Genomic DNA, 23,167 nt, shown 5'->3' with positions numbered 1-23,167 from the left:
AAGTTGTACCTGATGGAAGCTGGGGCAAAACTAGCTGATAATCCTGGGTCAACATTTCCGCAAGCCTGATACCGCGGCCAAGCTGGGCCGCATGAACCACCCCAGAGGAGCACAACATTTCTCGTCCGTACGTGACGGTAGCCGGAAGTGGAATTCCTCCGCTGTGCCACTCTGCTGAATGTATAATATTAGCTGAACATACAAGGAGCTCAACAGTGCAGTTTTAACAAAAAAAGAAGAAAAAGAAAGAAGAAATAGAGACAAAACCGCCACCGAGGTGGTCTAGTGGCTAAGGTACTCGGCAGCTGACCCGCAGGTCGCGGGTTCAAATCCCAGCTGCGGTGGCTGCATTTCCGATGGAGGCGGAAATGTTGTAGGCCCGTGTGCTAAGATTTGCGTGCACGTTAGAGAACACCATGTGGTAGAAATTTCCGGAGCCCTCCACTACGGCGTCTTTCATAATCATATGGTGGTTTTGGGACGTTAAACTCCACAAATCAATCAATAGAGGCGAAACACAATCGTGCAGTGGAGGCGTGCTGGACTTATAACCCAGACGATCGTGCATCGAAACGGTACTTTGCCTTATTTTTCCTTCATTTACTCTTGAATGATTTATTCGCATTTACCCACTGGTGTGTTGCTCTATGCACTGAAAAGTCGCCTTCACAGGCTTGTTTGGAGCACTGGACGACCCACTCGTTACAGACTTCGCATTGGTTGACGCCTGGCTGTTGTTTTGCTGTTTTACAACGCTTTGTTACTCATACAAATGCATTTTATTTAACCACATCAAGCCTGCGTAAGGCAAGTTTGAAACGAAGTTTCAAGCCCTGGCGTGACACTGTGGTAGAATACTATAGCCTAGGACGTAGCAGACTCGTGTTGAAATCCCGTGGTGTTTTTGGTGTTTTCAATTAATAAGATTGTTTTCTTCTTATTTCATGGGACAGCGGTCGCGGACACCGGCGGCGGCGGACAACTACGGTGCAACTGTTGTTGTGAACATTGTACAGCTATCGCTGAAATTCTGCTGAAGTTTATTTGATTTTACTTTGTGTTTTACCTCGTAATGTCATTTATTTAGGAAATCAGCACGTATTTCTTTCATCGTGGAGCCCTACACTTCATGTGCTTGTGAAAACGACTCCTTGTCATCCCATCCGATAACCGAGGACTGACCTTGACCATTGACACTATGCGTATACCTTTGGTGCTACGGGTCTGGGCTTCAGCCATAGGAACGCGTTTGATGCCGTTCGCAGTTATCTTCATGAAACAAAACAAATGCGCTTATAAATTCCGATTTGTATATAAATTATTATAGTATTATTAAGCAAGTTCACAACATTTTAAGCACGTTCGATGGCACTGTTGCTTACATTCAAGATAAAGACTATACTGTCTGGTCAGAATGACAACAAGTAAATATCGCACCCTTTCTGTTTTTAGGTACGTTCTTTCCCCTTGATGTTAGGATTGTCGATTACTTGAAAGGACTAAAAGCTCATATAACCAACTCTTGTCCAGTCCCCTTGAGTGGGTATGAGCCATAATTGAGGCATCACCATCATCCTCGTTGTAAGTACATTATCCTGTCTTACAAGTTGCGGCCTCTAATTCTTCTCGAAAGATAAGCTTTGCGCTTATGCCTTGGCCTTCCCATAAGTGTTCCTAACAATGTGTTGTATCTCGAATCGAGGGTCCCTCCGCTTTCTTGTAGAATTCGCCTTCTGACTGTTCAGACATTCTTAAGAATTTATGAGTCACCACTATGACATTCAGAAACAGCCTTTATTTCCACCCCGGAATCATTTTTTAGTGCTAGATTGCTGCAATTTCACACCCAACAAACTATATTTGTGCAAAATTTACTGGAGCCTCTAAACGTACGTATATGCGACATCATGCCGAGTCGTGATAATTAAGCTTCGGTGGAAATTCAGTTTGACGACACTTTTCCTAATAATGCCAAATTACTTCCCCACAATATTTTGGATGGTGCACTACAAGATCACCTGCGCAGAATTACAACGAAAGTTATTATAGCTACAGACGCATCGCAATATGACAAAAAGTCAGATTGATTGATTGATATGTCGGGTTTAACGTCCCAAAACCACCATATGATTATGAGAGACGCCGTAGTGGAGCGCTCCGGAAATTTCGACCACCTGGCATTCTTTAACGTGCACCCAAATCTGAGCACACGGGCCTACAACATTTCCGCCTCCATCAAAAATGCAGCCGCCGCAGCCGGAATTCGAACCCGCGACCTGCGGGTCAGCAGCCGAGTGCCTTCGCCACTAGACCATCGCGGCGGGGCAGACAAAAAGTCAGGGGTTGGCATTTTCAGCCCGATTTTAGATTGGATGTATTCCCTTCGACTACCCGATTTCATACCCGTTTTTGTGGCTGAATTTCTGGCAGTAGTGCTCGCCTTACGCAATTTAGATACAGCAATTACATCAGCTGTCATAATAACAGATTCCTTATCTCTTTGTGGGGCACTTTCTGTTGGTGCTGATAATCAAGTAACAAAGGCGTTCCGTGCCCTAGTACCTGTGCATTAGAGTAGTTTGGGTGCCTGGACATAAAAGTTTATTTCTAAATGAAATAGCCGATTCCTTAGCTAAGTGGTCAATCAGCGAACCGATTTTACCGCATGTCCATCATCCGCTTATGTGACAGCCGCTCGATTCCGCAGTCGTACGCTAGAGGAAGTCTGTAAAGTTCAGCACTAACAAACACTACAGAATATCGCCATTTATTATATCCCTGGCGAAGAGACTTTTGCCGCACTCGAAAACAAGAAGTAGCTATCACAAGGCTGCGTTGCCGGGTACCAAATCTAAATTTCTATAAACACAGGTCTGCTCAGGCACCTTCGCCACTGTGTGCATTCTGTGATGAACTGGAAACAATAGATCCTTTCTTTTTGACCTGCAGGTGGTTTAACATATTACGTAAAACCCGTTTAGAAATACCTTTACGTGGTATTGGTATGGACTTATCTGCGCCTGCCATTTTGTCTTTTGGAGCTTTCAATTCTGGTTTCTCTAATGCGACAGTGTGTGCGGTCATCCGGAACTATATTGATGAAATTAATAGGTTGACAAACTAACCAGTTCTATTATCCTAACATTTCCACATAATTATATACGTATAAAATCAGAGTATTGCTCTGTTCTAAGGATAAATTCATATATGTAAATATTTGTATGCATTACATTAAGCACCACACCTTCCTAGGCTATCGGCAATCTATCTATTATCCCTCTATTATTCCAAATCTGAATAGTAATTTTTAAAACCACTTGTTTCTTGGCCGATCCCCCATAGTGGGTATGCGCCACTATCAATAGGTAAACAACAACAACAACAACAACAACAACAACAACAACAACAACAACAACAACAACAACTGCAACACAAGTCAGGGGCGTATCCAGATATCTTCAAGGGCAGTGGGAAGGGGGGGGGCACGGTTGGTGTCTGTGTTCGACCACCTTTTATGAATGCTCGTGCGTGCGCTTGTAATTATGAGCTTACTCATACACTCATACATACGCAGAATAGAAAAACTTCAGTGGGGTGGGTGGTTTGAACCCTCCCTACACCCCGGGTAGGCCGATGGCTGGGAATGAAGTGATTAGTTACTAAGAAGTCTGTTCTTCGTTCATACAGGAAGTACCCTTATAAAAGGGACACTTTTAAGTGAACGCGAAATACTTAACTGCGTACGCCGCGATGTTACAGCAACAGCTATATCATGCAGATGGCGCGACGAGCTTTTATCTCTTTCATACGGAACGCCTGCAGGCGGATGCAATTGCAGCGACCGGTTCACGTCCTTTACATGCGTGAAGGACACCGGTCTTCGCAGGGCGAGATCGCTATGCGCTCCAGTGTGAAAAAGCTGCTACATGTCACGCTCCTTGTACTGAGCAGAGTGGCGCAGCTAATAAAGAAAAAAAAAAGAGCAGAGTGGCGCAGTGAAAGCGTGCTGGGCCCTTAACCCAGAGGTCCGTGGATCGTAACCACGCTCTGCTAGACTTTTTTTTTTTTGCTCGCTCACGATACTCTTACCTTTTATCAAGACGCCATAACTTCTCATCTGTTTCGAACATGCTCTCTGATGCGTTTTTCTTGTGTTGAAAGCAATGGGTCTGCCCTTCTCTCTCTCGATTTGTTTTCTTCAGTTTAAGAAAAAATTTGTCGCACTGGTAAACATGGTGTTCCTTTTTAAATAAAATACATATTTTTATGACTATTTTGTTACCCCCTGGTATTCTGTTGTCAGACTACTGTCGTTCTCGCGTATTACCTCTAAGCCACTCACTTCCCGCTTAGAGATCAGTTACCGGTTACACCAGTTCGTGCACAACTTGCACAAACTGCGTAAAATGCACAACGTAGCAGGAAAAACTCGGCAAAACACTTCATTAGTTACGATACCTTCCAAACCAAACACCCGCATCACATTTGAATAAAGAGTGTTAGATACCACACGAAAAAAAAAATCCAGCGCAGTCGACAGGATTCGAACCTGTGCGGGGAGACCCCAATGGATTTCTAGTCCATCGCCTTAACCACTCGGCCACGACTGCACGCCAACCAAGCGCTATATCTTTTTAAAGGGCTCCTTATTGAATACGCATGCCAACCTCATTCAGTTTCTTATTCTCATTGCAATCAATGCGGAAGCGGCACGGGTGGAGAGAAGGTTGAGCTTCTGCCCCCTTTCTCACGTCATACAGTGATTGATTGATATGTGGGGTTAAAAGTCCCAAAACCACCATATGATTATGAGAGACATCGTAGTGGAGGTCTCCGGAAATTTCGACAGCCTGGGGTTCTTTAACGTGCACCCAAATCTGAGCACACGGGCCTACAACATTTCCGTCTCCATCGGAAATGCAGCCGCCGCAGCCGGGATTTGATCCCGTGACCTGCGGGTCAGCAGCCGAGTACCTTAGCCACTAGACCCGTCATACATTGAAACCCCGTCTACATAGGTACGCCACGTTTCTTTCTCTCAGTCGGTGTGTTTTATTCAAGGTCACCTTGAACGGTTCATCGTAATGAATCAGCGTCAGACAACTTTAAGATGATGGTTTAGTTAGGGGAATCCAAGTGGGACCGCGCTATAAAAGCTGGGAGGTTTTGCGGCGCCAAATGCATAAAACCAGTCTTAAGCTGATAATTTGATATGTCATAAAGGCATGACCTTGATTGAAGAAACAGTGCTAGAACAGTACAGAAATGAGAAGATACAAACAGGGCGCTGATTAAAAACATTGTATTATTGCGTTTGCACGTCGATATTTACAAGAAAATACAATCAGTGAGCGGTTCGAGGAACATGTTATCAACGAAACATGCGGACTCAAACTTTAGAGAGGTTCTTCGTTTTACTTTTCTCGAAGCGATAGCAGAGCTACGCTGACACAATGATCTCCGCTTTCCTGGATGCATATGACCTCAACAATTTCCCGTTGACGTTGCTCAGCGTAATTGCATAGAATATCCTTATCCTTGAACACTGCTTTACAATCAGAATTTTCGCAGTGGTCTGCAAGGTGGCTACTCACAGACCTTTTTAGCGATTATGAATATTCACGTAATCTTTATTTGTGCAGCGGCTCCTTTGGCCGATGTCACAACTTCCATAAGTGGGGGAATATTTTACACAACGTTCCCTCGACATTTAAGGAAATGTTGCAAGCGCTTCTTTTTGCAACAAGTTTAGGCCGGATCACCATCAGTCTTCTTGAAGAGGCACATAGCTTGTGACGTGCGCTGGAAACGTCTTTGACACTGGATTTTCGTGACACTTTATTTAGATCATTGCGCATCACTTTTTGAACATATGGAAAGATCCGGATGCCTTTGTTAAAGAGATCTTTTTTTATTTTTTTTACTCTAGCTCTTTCAGCGGAGACTTGACGACAGGGTCTTCAGTTCTTTGCTTTTTTAAACTGTCACATTGACGAAAAAGCGACATGGTGTTATGTAAATAAGGAAATGAGGTATTATTATCCGCTGGACTCTGGAGTCAGGATGCTACCAGGTACACCTGAAAGGAGCAGAGTAAAAGAAAAAACAAAAAGTTATTTTCCAAGGCACCGGTGAGATTCGAACTCACGATCTCCTGTTTACTAGACAGGCGCTTTAACCAACTAAGCCACGGCGCCCATGCCTTTCGCTACAGGCGGAACCCATTGTAGAAGCACAGAGAGTTTGGAGGATGACCTACTTCAGGCGCATGATCCGAATGAAAAAGCAGGGCGGTAGCTATATTCACATCTAAATGCATTATGTGGATCACGCATGATATGCGCTGCATGTGTCCATCAGGCAGTTAGTGATTTGATTTCACTTTTTCTGTGACGCATATGTGACCCCTTCCTTTTTTTTCTGTATTACCTGTCTTTGGTTCATAACACATGTACCAAACATCACTGATGTTAAAACCACCCCATGTATTACGTACATACGGTGACATTTTAATTAAGTCAACCGGTGTGGTGCCGGTACCGTCGGATTGAAATTCGGCTAATGTGACCAGCGGCTGTACTCTTGAAAGCCAGTCTTGTGGTTCCGGTGCCACTTTGTGAATTTCAACAAAGCGATGAATGCTGTCTCTGAAAAAGTCTCGGACAGGTCACGCATTTTTATCAAAATGATAGCCGGCCAGTGGCGTGTATATATACATATATATATATATATATATATATATATATATATATATATATATATATATATATATATATATATATATATATATATATATATATATATATATATATATCACAATTAAATTCTTTCGTAAGAAGGTGGTTTAGTGATTAGAGTGACCATTCTCGAAAAGCCGAACCGCCCCCAAATTTTCTCAATGGAGAAGGGGGCTCGCGCCCCCCTTACCCTCCTCCCCCCAGCTGACACGCCTATGTAGCCTGCCATTCTTGAACGCCACAACTAGTGGAGGCCCATGTGTCGAATGGCAGGCCATCTCCATTCTCTACACTCAAAAGCCGACTCCCATATGAGTCCAACAGGAGTTCTTTAGTAGGAGCGCTCTGCAGCACTTCCCAAAAATAAAACCCTTTCCAACAATGTAAAAACACAAGATCTATAGTTTTTGGCCTCATGCGTGTCCCAAGGCAAACAACATCCTTTACCTTTCAAAAGTTTTTCAACTGGCAATGTACCAGAGTGCAACTAAATAAAAAAAGTTTTTGTTTCAGGCTGCGCATACACTTTTACTCTCTTCACAACGTTGCTGCCTGGGCCTCCACTAAACAATGACTTGTGCAACAGAACAGTAAAGACAATGTCACATTAAGTGAAATATAGTTCTTTTCGTTTAACGTTCTAAAGGTATTCTCTTGAAAACCGTATAATCGTATACTAGACATATTTCTTTGTGTTTCCTTCCATCGCTCCTACACTATATTCATTTGAGACAACATACACTTCGACATGAGTCTGCCCAGTCGTAATTGACATAGCGTGCGCATGAAGGGATAATTGACATCTCGAAAAAAGAAAAACCGGTTAACTAGCTGCCGCATAGATAGGTGAACTAGTCAAAGCCTTTCCTCTTTTACTCGTCGTAACGAGTGAGTACGGCAGTAGCATTCCCACCCAGAAACCCACAAAAAGACGGCAAATATTCTGTGGAACCATTTCCACATTCGTCCTAGAGCAATTCAGAACCTTCATTGTACCAGGGCTAGCTGGTAAAGAAGATATTTCAGACGTTGGCCCTGGCAAAGATCGTGAACGCGTCTCCTTTCTACTCCTTCGCTTTCTCTTGTGTGTCCTGAATTTCACCTTTCCAAAACTGGTCGCTCGCGCAATATGGGTCAAGCGACACACCTCAGTACTTGCCAGGGGTCGTTGCCCAGGGCACGTTAGCGAAGTGGTATGGCTTCGTTGGCCACGATCTATGCCAAAGCCCCAACACTTACACCACTTAACACCGCTCCCAGTAGCTTTGCTAAAAGCACGCCCAGCTCCAACAGTCTGTTCTATATAGTGTTTAGTCCCATGAAAAAATAGCCAATACATCTGCATATGCAAACAGCCTAACTTCAACTGCCTGCAACTGAAAACCATGAATTATATATATATAATTATATATATATATATTATATATATATATATATATATATATATATATATATATATATATATATATATATATATATATATATATATATATATATATATATATATAGTGAGGAACAGCTTTATTCAAGGCGAGCTCGAGCTGGCACACACTGATTTATTTATTTCTTTATTTACGATACTGCTAGCCCTTGCGGGCTGTAGCAGGGGTGGGAGGTGAACAAGTGAACAATACACAAACAATGTTAGGCAAAAAACAAGTCCAGCCGTCGTTGAAAATCCTGTGAGGATCTACATCCTGTAAGTACCTCGGGAGGAAGCGCATTCCAGTCAACAATAGATCGCACCAGAAACGAAAACTTAAATACATCCACCCGCGGTACATAAGCTTGGACAGAAAATGATGATCATATCTGCAAATGAGGAAATTACACAAATGATGATGACACGTCCAATTGATAAAGAGGAGTCAGTGACTGCGCTCACACTAATTTCCCGTCACGCTAGAAGCGGCCTCCTGGCCGCGCGAGAGATAATATTAGGAATTGCGTCGGGTATACACTTTCAGCCGAGAAACGTGCACAATTTCTGTCCCACGGCAACGGTGGTCGGAGGGAGCGTGAAGTGGTGAGATACGGTAATTCACGGGGGACGTTTGTTCAATCACCGTATAAGGCCCTATAAAACGACTGAGGAATTTTTCACATAAGCCGGGCACACGCACGGGAGTCCACAGAAGAACTTCGTCTTCTGGGGAAAAGGTGACAGCACGGTGAGTTGAGTCGCAGCGAGACTTGCGAGTTTACGTTACGAATGGCAAAATGACGTCCAAGTTCGTGTGGTCAGGCTTAACGTACATGGCAATCATGTCCGAGGGGGTACGATGAAAGCGTTCTATCAAGCCATTTGTTTGAGGATGATAAGTAGAAGTTGTTTTGTGGATGGTGTTGGCGGCACGTAGACCCTCAGCAACAATAAAGGAAAGAAAGACCTTGCCGCGGTCGCTGAGCAGAACGCGTGGAGCTCCATGGCGTAAAAATATATTACGCAGAAAAAAAGTCAGCTATTTCAGTGGCTGTACCAGCGTGCAGTGAGGCGGTTTCCGCGTAACAAGTGAGGTGGTCAACAGCCGTTACGATTCAACGATTTCTAGTGGAGGTCACGGGAAGGGGGCCGTACAAGTCAATCCCGACGACTTCGAATGGCAAAGCGGGACAAGGAAGAGGTTGGAGAAAGCCAGAAGGAGCAGTATGGGTCGTTTCCGCCGTTGACATAAGAAACACGAAGAAACATATTTGGCAATCGCGGATGAGAGGCCAGGCCAGGTGAACTGACTGCGTATTTTGTCGTACGTTTTGTGATAGCCGAGATGCCCAGCAGCAGGATCATCGTGGAATGTCTCAAGAACCTGACGTTGTAGACGACGTGGTGTAACGGGGACCCATTTGTTTCCTTCAACGTGGTAAATATAGCGATGTAAATCACCATCGTGAAGCTTGAATTGTTTCAGTTGTCGGCGAAGTCGGCCGTTCGAGGGAGTGGATGTGCCTTCTAAGCGTGCTATTATGGAGCGGCAGTAAGGGTCAACGCGTTGATGCGACACAAGGGTAGAAGAGTGACCGGATCGTAGCCGAATAAGACCTGCGATCGGTAATGCTGTGGTGGAAATTGGTGACGGTGGGCTATTACGGTTGGGTAGAGGGCAGCGAGAGAGAGAGCATCAGCATCTTGGTGTTTCTTACCAGACCTGTAGACGACATCAAAGTTGTGCTCTTGTAAACGGAGCACCCAGCGGCCAAGACGACTAGATAAGTTCTTTAGCGACGAAAGCCCGCACAATGCGTTGTGGTCGGTGACGACTGTGAAGTGGCGGCCGTGGAGGTATGGACGAAATCTTTGTACCGCCCATACAACAGCAAGGCACTCTTGTCTGGTTATTGTGTAATTTTTCTCGGCATCCGTCAAAGCACGACTAGCGTAAGCCATGACAGATTAGCGTGCAGTGTTGTCACGCTGCAGTAGAACGGCACCGAGACCATGACCGCTGGCGTCAGTGTGAAGAATTGTGGGTGCACCTGGATCGAAGTGACATAGTACCGGATCGGATGTCAGGGCTTGATTCAACGCCAGGAAAGCCTTTTCACAGTCTTCGGCCCAGGCGAACGCCGTGTTACTTGCGAGCAGTTGATGGAGCGGAGAGGCAAGCCTTGAGAAATCACGTATGAAGCGCCGAAAGTAGGATTCCAAGCCGAGAAAACTGCGCAGGTCTTTTTGACACAACGGACGGGAAAACTCGAGGACGGCGGCAAGCTTTTCAAGATCCGGTCGAATACCAACTTTGCTGACTAAGTGCCCTAGAACCTTGATCGTATTGCTTGCGAAGGTGCATTTTTTCGTATTCAGCTGTAAAACAGCCTTTGCAAGCCAACCTAGGACTTCTTCCACACGTTGAAGATGTTGCGAAAAGGTAGACGAAAACACTATGAGGTCGTCTAGGTAGCATAAGCAGGTTTTCCACTTCAGGCCACGCAGTACGCTGTTGATCATTCGTTCGAAGGTAGCAGGCGCGTTACAAAGTCCGAAAGGCATTACGTTAAATTCGTATAGCCCATCTGGGGTGGTAAAAGCCGTCTTCTCTTTGTCAGATTCGGACACTGGTATTTGCTAGTAGCCCGATCACAGGTCAAGGCTGGAAAAATACTCTGTGCCATGCAACGAATCTAGTCCATCATCAGTTCGTTCGAGAGGGTAAACATCTTTGCGCGTTATTTTGTTCAGTGCCCGGCAATCAACGCGAGAACGTACTGTTGCGTCTTTCTTTTGCACCAACACAACTGGCGAAGACCATGGACTCGAGGAAGGACGTATGATATTCCGTCGAAGCATGTCTGAGACGTTTTCCTCGATTATCTTCCTTTCTGCGAGAGACACGCGGTATGGGCGCCGGTGAATTATTCGGGAGCCGTCCGTCTGAATTCGGTGAGTCGCAGAAGTTGTCATACCAAGGACAGCAGAATGAACGTCAAACAAAGGGCGATATCTGTTCAATAAATTCAGCAATTCTTGACTCTGGGCTGCTGTCAGATCAGGGCTTATCGTCACTGATAGAGGAGTGGGTGAGTTGAGTGGCGGCGTGCTCGGCTCTGGTAGGTCTTCTTGACTTGGAAGGGCAACAATTGCAAAGAGATGCGGGTCAATAGCGCATGTGACTGTTGATCCACAGGGCAACAATAAGGGTTCGGGGGTCTGATTTAACGCAGTAATAAAAGCAGACCCTTCAGACAATGAACAAGGCCTGGAATGATCAGAATGCCTCGATGTACCGTGTGGCCATAAGGTAGTAGAAGCACGTCTCCATCCACAATGTTGATGCAATCAACGCTAATTACTTCTCGGGTATGGCCAAAGAACATAATCTGAAGTGGTGACGAGACGAATGCGCTGTTCGGGTTCCGATACAGATAAGTCGGTGGGATTGGGGTGGATGAGGCGCTGACGTACGACAAGATATAGAAGCGCGTGCAGACGACAGAAAATCCCACTCCAAAATGAGTTCGTGGGTGCACTCACGGAGAACTGCAACAGCAATATGATGACGAATACCGTCTATGAAAACACGAACGGTACACTGGGCGAGTGGGTGACAAATGGCGTTCGTCGCCGCAGGGAGAGACGTGCCCGGGTAAGGTGTTGTTACATTGCGGAGATGGGAGCAAAGGTCGGAGTGAATAATGGAAACAGCAGCGCCAGTATCCACTAGAGCTTCGACGCGTATACCTTCTACTAACACTGTTACCAAGTTCGATGGCCTGTCTGGAGGAATCGCTGGCTGTCCGGTCGATGCAGTTTCCCCTCCTAAAACTGCATTGGGGAGTTTTCCGAGTGGGCATTCAGAACATTGGAGGCGGGTCGCAGAGGCGACACGGAACGGCGATTGGGAGATGGTGAGTGGCGGCGAGACTCACGGGAGTTCACAGGCAGACGAATACCGTAAGGTGGAGAGGGCGAACTGCTGAAAAGAAGACCGGTAAGGCGTGTGCTGGTAGTTCGTGAGTGGACTGAAGCGTCCGCGTTCCTCTGGAGCGTAGCCACGTTGCTCGTCCTGTTGACGCCTTCATCAAAAGCGACATATATAACCCCTATAGCCACAATAATAACAGACTGGGCGTTGAGAACGCGGCATGGCGTAATACGGCTGTGGGCGCATTGGTGGTGACACTGACGCCACAGGTACATGGCCACCTGGTGTAGCCGCTGGGATAGTGGTGGGTGCTGAGAGCGCCGCGACTTCTGCGTACGTTGGTACCTGACGAGGTCTGGATTCAGCGGAACAAGATGAATGTGACGCAGATGCAATCTCTTGCCTAATGATTTCCCGCAAGTTAGTTGGAGCTGAGGCTAAAGTAGACGGTGGAGCAAAGGAAGAGCAGAGCCCATGAAGCTCCCCACGAACAATGTCGCGGACCAGGGCACGGATGTCGAGGGCCGCAGGAAGACGAATGTACGAGGCATCATGGCAAAGAGGAAGAGACTGAAGTTATTCTAGTCTCTGGCAAATGGTTATGGCATCTTGAGTCGTGGTAGGGTTTTGCGATGCAAGGGCGTTGAATGCGACGGTATTTATGCCGTTGATAATATGGTGTATTTGGTCGCTTTGAGGCATAGCTTTGGTTCTAGCACACAGCTGCTAGAACTAACAACCGAGCTGCATTCCAATATGGACACAGCTGCTAGAACTAACAACCGAGCTGCATTCCAATATGAACAGTAACCTTCAGACTGATTGTATCTTCCTCGATTTTTCTAAAGCCTTCGATCGCGTAGCCCATCGCCGTCTGATTTCTAAATTATCTGCCCTCCGATTAGACTCTCTTACCCTATCTTGGCTTCGCAACTTTCTTTCACTTCGTCAGCAGTTTACTATAATTAACAATTCCCCTTCCCCTCTTTCCCACGTAACTTCTGGCGTTCCACAAGGGTGCGTCCTCGGCCCCCTACTGTTTTTAATCTATATAAATGACCTGCGAAATAACATATCTTCCTGCATGCGTGTTTTCGCAGATGATTGCATAATTTACCGTCCTATATCATCCCCCGACGACCACTTAACTCTACAAAGCGACCTTCACCGCATTAATGACTGGTGTAACAAATGGTTAATGTCCCTGAACACGGAAAAATGTAAAATAATCTCCTTTACGCGCAAACAAAACGTTTGCACTTTCCACTACACTATCAATAATTCTGCACTATCACAGGCATCATCCTATAAGTATCTTGGTGTCCATTTCACACCCAATCTCTCCTGGTCTCACCACATCACCACCATTAGCGCGAAAGCCTCCAAGTCCTTAGGATATCTACGCCGTAATTTACACAGCTGTCCCGCTCACGTCCGTCAACTAGCCTATCAAACCTTTGTCCGTTCCCAGCTTGAATTTGCCGCTCCTATCTGGTCCCCTCCTATCACAACTACTTAATTAACATGCTTGAAGCTATTCAGAATAGGGCGGCCCGTTTCATTTCACGCAATCACGACTATCACAGCAGCATAACGCAAATTAAAAATAGTCTTTCTCTTCAACCCCTGAGTACTCGTCGCGACATTTCCCTTCTTTGCCTCTTTCACAAATACGTGTACACCAACAGACCCCTCCCACTCCACCTCGATGTTCCTTCCATTACTTCACATATGTTGCATAATCACTTCAGTTTCAAGCGATTATACGGGGCAACGGATTCATTCAACTCATCTGCTCTTCCTCGCGCCATACGTTTGTGGAATGGTCTTCCAGATAACATTGCATCTGTATCAGACAATAATTCTTTCCGTCAGTTGCTGCTTACCCTCTTCTCACAATAGACTTGCCACTGTTCTGCACGTGTCGGATTTTGTGCCCGATTATGTTTGTTGCACACTGGAAATGTTTTCTGTATATGGGCATAGGTTCTGCGTTTTTTGGTGCTTTTTCTATTGTATGTTCTGCAACTTATAAACAAAATACGGCACGTCGTTGAGGTAAAGCCAGCTGGCTATCTTTGGTTGATGTCGCCTTCATATGCTATAATGACTGCATTCGGTTCCCACTGTCGTGTGTGCACTATGAAATCGCCTTTTCTTTTTTCTTGTTATCACCTGTTAACTTCAACTTATATTGCAATCCGCGTCATATTTTCATTGTGCTGATACGCTTTGTAACGCGTGAATTAATTTTGTGTGATCTATAAAAGTTCACCAATTACCCCCTTACTCAATGCCCTGTAGAGGGCCTGTAAGGAATTTTAAATAAATAAATAAATAAAAAATTGCTGAATTTACACGCTTGCACAAGGCAAGAACATCTTCAATGTACAAGGTTTATGATTCACCTGCCAGCTGAATGCGTACAGCAAGCTTGTTCGTTGCTGCTTCAGCGCGAACACTGGGGGAACCGAAAATCTGGCGGAGATGCCGTACGAACGTGTCCCAGTCGGGAAGACCTTGGAGGTGGTTTCAAAACCAGGTTTTCGCAACATCAGTTAGGTAGAAAGGAACCGTACGCAACTTGTGTAGAGTATCCCACCTGTTCAACTCGCTGACGAGGTCGTAAGTGTGTAGCCATTCTCCAGCGTCATCCCCTTTCAGACCCGAGAATACTGGCGGATCACGCTGGTGGCTGTGGATGGCCAGGGTCGGCGGCGGAGGCTGCACTGGGCTGGTGGTGTTGGATGGACCAGGATCGTCTCGCACTGACATGACAGGTGGTAGTAGACGACGACCCGAGTGGAGCTCCAGTGGTAACGTGCCAGAGGACTTGGGGATCGAGAAGCACCGTTCACCACTTATGAGGAAGAGCTGTATTCGAATATTCGAAGCGAGCTCTAGCTGGCACACACTAATGATCATATATATATATGATCATTATTCCGCCGGTGCATCAGCAACCACCAGTCACAACGCCTCTCACGTACGCCGCCGTCGCTGCTCGTCCTACGCAACAGCGTATGCCGTATGCTCAACCTGCCACACCACCCTATGTCGTGCCTACAACCCCAATTGCGGCGCCGTATCCCTACGCGAGATCTTCAGCTTTATTTTACCGTCGCTCAGACGCTTGGAGGACGCCAGATAATAGGCCCATCTGTTTCGCCTGTGGTATCGCTGGACACGTCGCCCGCCACTGTCGCCGAGATCCTTCTCCAGTCGACGCCGTGGGCCGGCCAATGGCGTCGTCGTCTAGGACGCCATCAAGGTACACCACTGACGGTCCTCGACCCTACGCAAACCATCGGTCACCATCGCCACGACGACGCTCCCTGTCACCTATGCGTCGCCGACCTGCTACGGAAGAGGGAAACTGATCGCTGCAGCTCCGGAGGCAACAGCTGCATACAATTCGAACTGCTTAAGGCCTCCATCTTTCTCGCCGCAAAACGTTATTGACGTTAATGTTGAGGGGACCGCCGCACAAGCGCTTATCGACACAGGGGCCGCCGTTTCCATAATCTGTGAGCCCTTATGCCGCAAGTTGAAAAAGGTGACGACGCCTCTTTCGGGCCTGATGCTCCACACGGCCAACTCGCAGTGCATAGAACCTACAGCTGTGTGCACTGCACGTGTCATTATCCAAGGTGAACTTTATGCCATTGAATTTTTTGTGCTGGCATCCTGCTCCCACGAAGTCATTCTTGGATGGGACTTTCTTTCGCGTCATCGGGCCATCATAGATTGCTCACGTGCAGAAGTTGCCCTTACACCGCTGCCAACCTCTTGTTTTGTGGATTCTCTTCCTGAACCTTACAAACTTCTCGTTGTTGCAGACACGGAAATAGCACCGAGAACATCCGCCCTTGTAGCCCTGACCTGTACGGCCGCTCCTGCCGAAACTGTTTTGTTCACTCCGTCTGACGTATTTACCCGCCGCCGTAGCCTACACCTGCCCTTTGCCGTACTCACCGTGGAATCCGGTGCTACCGCCATGCTCGTCGCGAACTCGCTATCGTCGCCAGTTACCTTACTTCGCGGAGAATGTTTGGGTAACATACAAGACGTTGACCTCTTGCGCCCTCTAGAGTTCGCCGAACACGCACCTCACCTCCAGCTCAATGCTATGACGCCACCTGTGGCCACAGTGCCCGCGCCAGACTCATTCCAGCCCTCTGTTGCCGCTGAGCTATCGCCGACACAAAGAAGCGAACTCTTGTCCCTTCTTCGAGAGTTCCGTTCTGTCTTCGATTGCGCTCAACCATCTTTGGGTCGCACAGCGAACATCACGCATCACATTGACACCGGTACTCATGCTCCCTTACGCCAACGACCATATCGAGTTTCAGCGGAAGAGCGCCGTATTATCAACGAACAAGTCGACGATATGCTCAAGCGTGGTGTCATCCAGCCATCGCAGAGCCCTTGGTCGTCCCCTGTTGTACTTGTGCGCAAAAAGGATGGGTCTATCCGATTCTGTGTCGACTACCGCCGGCTCAATAAGATAACTCGGAAGGATGTGTACCCGTTGCCACGCATCGACGACGCTCTCGATTGCTTGCAAGGGGCAGAATATTTCTCCTCCTTAGATTTACGCTCAGGATATTGGCAAGTTCCAATGGCTGATCCTGACCGATCGAAGACTGCATTTGTAACACCTGATGGGCTGTATGAGTTTAACGTCATGCCGTTTGGACTCTGCAACGCCCCAGCTACCTTCGAACGGATGATGGACACCATCCTTCGCGGCTACAAGTGGAACACGTGCCTTTGCTACCTAGACGATATCGTCGTTTTTTCTCGCGACTTTTCCACTCACCTTGTTCGTCTTCGTGCTATTCTCACGTGTCTCACCTCTGCTGGCCTTCAACTTAACATCAAGAAGTGCCATTTTGCCGCACGTCAGCTCACCATACTGGGTCACGTCGTCTGCAAAGAGGGTGTTCTCCCGGATCCGGCGAAACTCCGCGCCGTGGCCGACTATCCGAAGCCCAATTCCATCAAGACACTTCGAAGTTTTATCGGCCTGTGCTCATACTTTCGTCGATTTGTGCGCAACTTCTCTTCCATCATCGCGCCTCTTACCAACCTGTTGACAACTTCCGAAGGCATTTCTGCTTGGTCAAAAGAGTGCGACGAATCCTTCACCGCACTTCGGCGGTTATTATTATCACCTCCAATTCTAGGACATTTTGACCCTGATGCGCCTATGGAGGTCCACACCGACGCCAGTGGTGTCGGTCTTGGTGCTGTATTGGCTCAACGAAAACCAGGGTACCAAGAATACGTGGTCGCTTACGCGAGTCGAACCCTCAAGAAAGGCGAGTGTAATTATTCCGTCACGGAGAAAGAGTGCCTCGCAATTGTCTGGGCTTTGACGAAGTTCCGCCCATACCTTTATGGCCGCCCTTTCGAAGTCGTCACGGACCACCACGCTCTATGCTGGCTATCATCGCTCAAAGACCCGTCGGGGCGCCTTGGTCGTTGGGCGCTTCGCCTACAGGAATACGACATTCGTGTTGTATACCGATCCGGCCGCAAGCACTCCGACGCTGATGCGCTATCCCGCTCGCCGCTACCGGCTGACCCAGCCTCCTCGTCACCTTCTTCAGCTGTCATAACACCAATCGACTTCACAGACATGGCATCGGAACAACGCAAAGATGTGTGGATTTCCCAACTCCTCGCCTTTTTGACTGATCCGTTAGCTAATTTAGTGTCAAGAACTATCCGCCGTCAAGCCACACATTTCGCTATTCGAGACGACCTACTCTATCGGCGGAATTACACGTCTGAAGGTAGGAAGTGGCTGTTAGTGATACCCAACCACATGCGCTCGGAAATCTGTACTGCTTTCCACAACGACCCGCAAAGCGCTCACGCTGGCGCTCTCAAAACGTACAACCGTCTACGTCAGCGGTACTACTGGCGCGGCATGTACACATTTGTCCGCAAGTACGTACGTGCTTGTACTGCATGCCAGCGACGTAAAGTCCCACCTCAACGCCCTGCCGGTACACTTCAGCCTCTGCCTTGTCCAGCGCGTCCGTTTGACCGCGTCGGTATCGACTTATACGGACCACTTCCCACGTCGTCTTCTGGAAATAGGTGGATAATTGTCGGCGTGGACCACCTCACGCGTTACGCGGAGACAGCAGCACTACCCGCAGCAACCGCGCGGGAAGTTGCGTTTTTCATCTTGCGCAACTTTGTTCTTCGCCATGGTGCTCCCCGCGAACTTTTGAGCGGCCGGGGGCGTGTTTTCTTGTCTGACGCCATTCAAGCGTTGCTCGCTCAGTGCAACATGGTTCATCGCCTGACGACAGCATATCACCCGCAGACGAATGGCCTCACAGAACGATTTAATCGCACTCTCGGTGATATGTTGACGATGTACACAGCTTCAGACCAGACTAATTGGGACACTGTCCTTCCATTCGTCACGTATGCGTATAACACCGCTACGCACGCGACAACAGGATTCTCCCCTTTCTTTCTGTTGTACGGACGCGAACCATCGTGCACGCTGGACACTATCCTCCCATACACGCCCGACTCCTCTGAGTACACTGCAATTTCTGATGTTGCCAGGTACGCAGAAGATTGCAGACGATTGGCCCGTTCTCTGACAACCGAGGACCAAGGCCACCAGAAGCTACGGCTTGACACCGGCCGACATCTCTCTACTTTCACGACTGGTGCTCTCGTTTGGCTCTGGGTTCCACCGAGCACTCCTGGCCTTTCGTCGAAATTACTGGCACGATACCACGGGCCCTACCGCATTCTCGCCCGTACGTCACCCGTCAATTATGAGATTGAGCCATTGACACAGTCTCATGACTTACGCCGTCGTGGCCGAGAAATTGTGCATGTGAGTCGCCTTAAGCCGTATTACGACCCCGCTATAGTGACTACGCCTTAAGTCGCCAGGTTGGCTACGCTATTCACCGGGGGCCAATGTAGGGAACTATGCGAACGACGACGAAGCAGCATGAAACGGCAAGCCACAGCGTTGGTGCACGCGCACGACCCGAGCTTGCGTTTGTTTTGTATTTTCGGCCTGTTGGCGTTCCTCGCTCTTCTGGCGTTCCTCGGCCTTTCAGTAGGTCTGTACGTGAATAAACTGCGTGACAATATATATATATATATATATATATATATATATATATATATATATATATATATATATATATATATATATATATAGTAAAATAAAATAAACTGTATAGTAAAATATATATATATATATTCGCGGTACAGCGCGAACCAAAGGCAGATAAACGTTGACACAGCGACTCTCAGCAGCCGAACAGCAAGATCGCCTTCTTTATCTTCAATCAGCCAGAGCTCCACTACCTGGTGTCCGCCAAATGGAGTATAAGATGAAACAAATCGATGGCTTCTATCCCCATTTATTTATTGCTGTCAGCGCGGTCACTGCAGCGGCGAAAAAAAAAACAGCATATCCATGGAGCGAATGACGACGAGAGGGGCGAAACGCCCGTCTGTCTGTCCGCGTTTCCGTCGCTCTGTTTGTGCTTGCTTCCATCCATCCATGCGTCCGTCCGTGCATTCATCCGTTCATCCATCCGTCAGCGTCCGTCCGTGCGTCAAACAGACAGGCAGACGGACGACGGACGGATGCGGCCAGCGAATGATTCACGGTTTGACGATGAAACCCTGCGAAGCTTCACCCATTCACTCGGTAGACATGCTGTGAGGTGGTTAATACATACATGCATACATCACGGCCGCTGGATGGCTACGCACCGCACGGGGTGCGGCCTGCTACGTCACCCGAACCCGACGTGAGGAGGCTTGTTCGCCGCGCCGCCGTAGCAGCGCCACTGTGGCGGGACAAGCCAATGTTGGACAAGCGCATGCGGATGAGAACGTTCCTTTGACTGTGTCCGCATGCTTCGCGCAACGCGTTTAGATTTCATAGTTGCGAGAGTGGCGCAATATGTTCCCAAACTATAAAGCAATATCTCACCGATGCCTTCAACGCCGATAATGAGCTCACATAAAGCCGAATGGCGTATCTTTACAAGCGAACGTACCTTGAGCCACATGACCACCGTTCTAAAGAATTGGCGAGCTATTTATTGAGCCGCCACCTTCTTGAGTGTGCTCATTTGCTGAGGAATAGAAAATCCGTAAAATTAAAACTTCACGAATGCTTCCAGAATGATATATTCGGATAAATAATTTCTGACGGGGTGCAGCTGGCGGCAGTGAAACTGCGTCTCTGCCGCAAAACTGCTTCCCGAAACACTTATCGTAACTGTAGATATCTTCGCGGCAGGGATAGAAGGAAATAAATATAATTTTTACTATTCAGATAGCCTTCTACAGGTGCACAAACTAGGAGTTCGACGCAATTTTGTCGCGCGCACACAATTTTAGTTGTCTTAGGATGACATATGCGTCACAATGCAGTTTTACCAGTGCTTTCCTGCCTACCCCCCCCCCCCCCCAATTAAGGTGGGTGTTTCAGCTGACAAAGGCTGGAATGGTGAACAAGTAATGTACTGTTCTAGGTTTGACGCGATATATTTTCGGAGTGACCTGTTAGCAATGTACGCGTGTCACGTGATCTGTTTTTTAAACACATTGCTGATCTCGTTATGTTAACTCTTGATGTTTTATATCGCCTGTATAGTATTATTTTTTTGTTGCCCCCCTACAACAATGATCCTTGGGTGCTGTAGGTATCTGAATAAATAAGTAAATAAATAAATAAATAACTGCAGGACAAATAAAGCACCAACGAAAAAAGTATGCCACAAAGTACGCACCTTTTCTTTGTCTGTACTAATTGTTCTTAATTTAGTGAACATATACCCACTTTAGGGCTCTTTACGCACGCAGAAAGCAGCTGTGACAAAGTTCCTTGAAAATCAGTGTGTCATTTGCTTAGGTGTGTGCGTGCAGGTGGAAGAGGCGTAGGGTGACAGCCGCCCTCACTAAGAGGGGGGGGGGGGAGGTGCTAAGTCTGCCTCATACATTGGATCGATAAAGAGGGAAGTTGCTGCGATTAACTTCCGCCCTTCTCCAAGGTGGATGTTACAGCAGCTGGCAAAGGCTGGAATGGTCATCTGCCAGACGGATAAAGCAACAAAAGAAAATAATACCCAGGCAATTAACAGGCCACACTTTTTTTAGGGGCGAAGCTCCTTAAATCGGCACCCGTTCGTCCCTCGTAGTACTGCGTAACATGTCTTGCGCTTTGACCTGCAAGGTGGTGGCGGTGGGAGATTTCTCCTGTGCGTTGACACCTATGCACATTTGGATAGGTGGGATCACATAAACCCCAATGCATATGTAAACCAATGTCCATGGTGTGGGTCACGACCGACGTTGCAACATGTCACATGGGACTGCCGGAGCAGATTTGATTGATTGATATGTGGGGTTTAACGTCCCAAAACCACCATGTCATTATGAGAGACGCCGTAGTGGAGGGCTCCGGAAATTTCGACCACCTGGGGTTCTTTAACGTGCACCCAAATCTGAGCACACGGGCCTACAACATTTCCGCCTCCATCGGAAATGCAGCCGCCGCAGCCGGGATTTGATCCCGCGACCTGCGGGTCAGCAGCCGAGTACCTTAGCCACTAGACCACCGTGGCGGGGCCTGCCGGAGCAGTCCTATGAAGGTTCAGTCGCCTCTGATACTCACGCTACTGGGGGAGCCTTTGGAAGTCGTCCTCGCCCGACCTGACCTGAAGACCCAAAGGGGTCTCCTGGATCAAGCCGGTTGAGCTGCAGCGCCCACTGGTATCCTGGAATGGGGAAACCACCCTTGACATTATCTCCTCCCTTTTTTCTTTTTTTTTTCTCCATAAATAAAAATATTGTAACATCATCATCCTGTGTGTTGTTGCACAATGAAAAATTCGCAGCGTGCACGTTAACTAAAAGCCGAATTAGCAGCCATTGACATGTACATTGAGCACTATCATTTATTGTTCAACAACGCACAGAAGAAATCTCTCACCGGCACCACCTTGGAGGTCAAAATGTTATACTTGTCACATACTACAACCGCTACGAGGGACGAACAGGTGCCGTTTTAAGGAGCTTCGTTCCTAAAACGCCAGAGAGCACAGACTCGGACGCGTAAATGCCGCGCGCCAGGTAGTGGTTGCGCCCTTTGGAAACTGTATAGTAAAATCTCTCAGCTTTGCCGCTTCGTTTGCTACACTAGGAAAACCTTTCTAGGCACTATAATCTATCCAATCCGCACAGAAAAGTCGTCCACTACTGATTCGTTCCGGCGTCCCGAAGAGAGTTGTCCCATACTATCAGCGCCCCCACAGAAAAACCCAAGCATTTCCTCGAGGGTGAACATGGTTAAGTGCGAATGCACGGGGTGATGCTATGAGGGGTATTTATTAATTCGCACTATTATATTTATTAATCACACTATGGTGCCTCTATGGTGTAATGGTTCCTGGGAATCGCAATTTGATCACACGGGGGAGTTTACGTTAACTCACTGGCGAATGCCAACGGATTTTAACTTTACTCCCCCTCACAGCATCACCCCGTGCATTCGCACTTAACCCTGTTCACCCTCGGGGAAATGCTTGGGAGTTTTATTACTGATGATGATGATGATTAAAGTGTAATTAATGAATTTAAGTGTTGTTTGTCATGAAGCATTCGTCTGGGCAGACGCCATTGTGCGTAAGTCGGTCCACTGGGGAGGCTCTCAATCCCTTCGGCGCCCAGTCTGACAGACGCTGTCGGAGATTTGAGCAATTATCCAGACCATGCAGCAAGCAAAGGCGAGTTTCCGTCTTTCAAATGCGGACCCTTTTGTCGTCCCTTCAAGCAGCAGTGGTGCCTGATGACCTCGGTGATTCACTGGCGACGGGGAATCTGCTGTGACCGGCGCCAGAGCTGACAGGAGAGCGGCGCTCCTTTTTAATTCCCAATCAAGTAGACGACCGGCCGGCTGCCTATGCTCGTCAGGCATTGTACGTGCTAGCCGGAGGACGAGACGTCGTGTCGCCAAGACGCCGTTAACCGTTCGAAAGAGGCCCACAAAGATAGCAACTT

General features: G+C 47.6%; 2 non-coding genes across 2 annotated transcripts; both read right to left on the bottom strand.

Annotated features, from left to right (window-relative positions):
- Positions 1–4,528: 4,528 nt before the first annotated feature.
- On the bottom strand, positions 4,529–4,610 carry TRNAS-AGA (transfer RNA serine (anticodon AGA)). Its single transcript has one exon. It is a non-coding gene; the product is annotated as a tRNA-Ser (tRNA).
- Positions 4,611–6,123: 1,513 nt separating this feature from the next.
- Positions 6,124–6,197, bottom strand: TRNAT-AGU (transfer RNA threonine (anticodon AGU)). Its single transcript has one exon. It is a non-coding gene; the product is annotated as a tRNA-Thr (tRNA).
- Positions 6,198–23,167: the final 16,970 nt, after the last annotated feature.

Source organism: Rhipicephalus microplus, chromosome 6, assembly GCF_043290135.1.
Source record: "Rhipicephalus microplus isolate Deutch F79 chromosome 6, USDA_Rmic, whole genome shotgun sequence".
NCBI classification, from domain to species: domain Eukaryota; kingdom Metazoa; phylum Arthropoda; class Arachnida; order Ixodida; family Ixodidae; genus Rhipicephalus; species Rhipicephalus microplus.
Note: the sequence above shows the minus strand (reverse complement) of the source record. Positions and strands in the feature narration are given on the sequence as shown.